Here is a 922-nt window from a genome sequence, read left to right as displayed (position 1 = left end):
ATGCCACTTCTTGAAATGGATGAAGATCGATCAGTTCTTTTTGGTACAGTGACTCTGTGTATTCCTGCCATCTTCCCTTGATGTTTCCTGCATCAAGTAATAGTATTATTTAATTTAAGTTAAGGTATACAATTTAGAAATCATAATGAAAATGTTTTTATTTCATAAATTTTAGACACATCCTAAATATAACTGTAACTGACAGCCTCAGAAGAAAACATAAAAAGCTATAATAATTAAAATGTAAATAACATAACATTGAGACAAGGAATGCATGGCACATAACAAAAAAATACTGTTGTGAAGTCTGTCCAGATTCATAGTAACCCCTCCTTATTTGCAAGTCATTATCTCTATGGAAGTAGATTGTCCAACCTTCCTTCTGAGGAGTGCCTAGTGGTTTTGAACCACCAGCTTTCTGGTTAGCAGTCAAATGCCTTAGGCACTATGCCACCAGAGCTGTTGGGTTTAAGGAGCATGAGAGGTATGGAAAAAGAAGATTAACTAGGCTAAGATTTTCATTTTTGATGAGATGGTATCAGTAAAATTTTCCTTAAACTTATAAATACTATCTAGATGTGATGCCTTAATATTTTATCTAAAGCCATAAATGTGAAACTAGTAGAATTGAAAATGAGAAATCTTGGCTGGGTTATATCTCTCAGGAGTGGGAATAGATTGAAGGAAAGGAAGATTCAGTCATTTTTATTATATTATTTTTCTGTATTATTTTGTCAATAGAGCATGCCTTGCCTATATTATGAGAAAAATCCTAGTTTGAAAAAGCAAATATATTAATTATAGCTATCCAAACTTTGAATTATTATGTAACAATTGAAAGGAATAAAGTAGACTCCACGACACATCATAATGTGGAAAAATATTTCCAGTATATAGCCTAATGAAAAAAACCAAGCTTCAG

The sequence above is a fragment of the Orycteropus afer genome, unplaced genomic scaffold (genome assembly GCF_000298275.1).
Source record: "Orycteropus afer afer isolate SDZICR_OR568_19922 unplaced genomic scaffold, OryAfe1.0 scaffold00004, whole genome shotgun sequence".
Lineage (NCBI taxonomy): Eukaryota > Metazoa > Chordata > Mammalia > Tubulidentata > Orycteropodidae > Orycteropus > Orycteropus afer.
Note: the sequence above shows the minus strand (reverse complement) of the source record.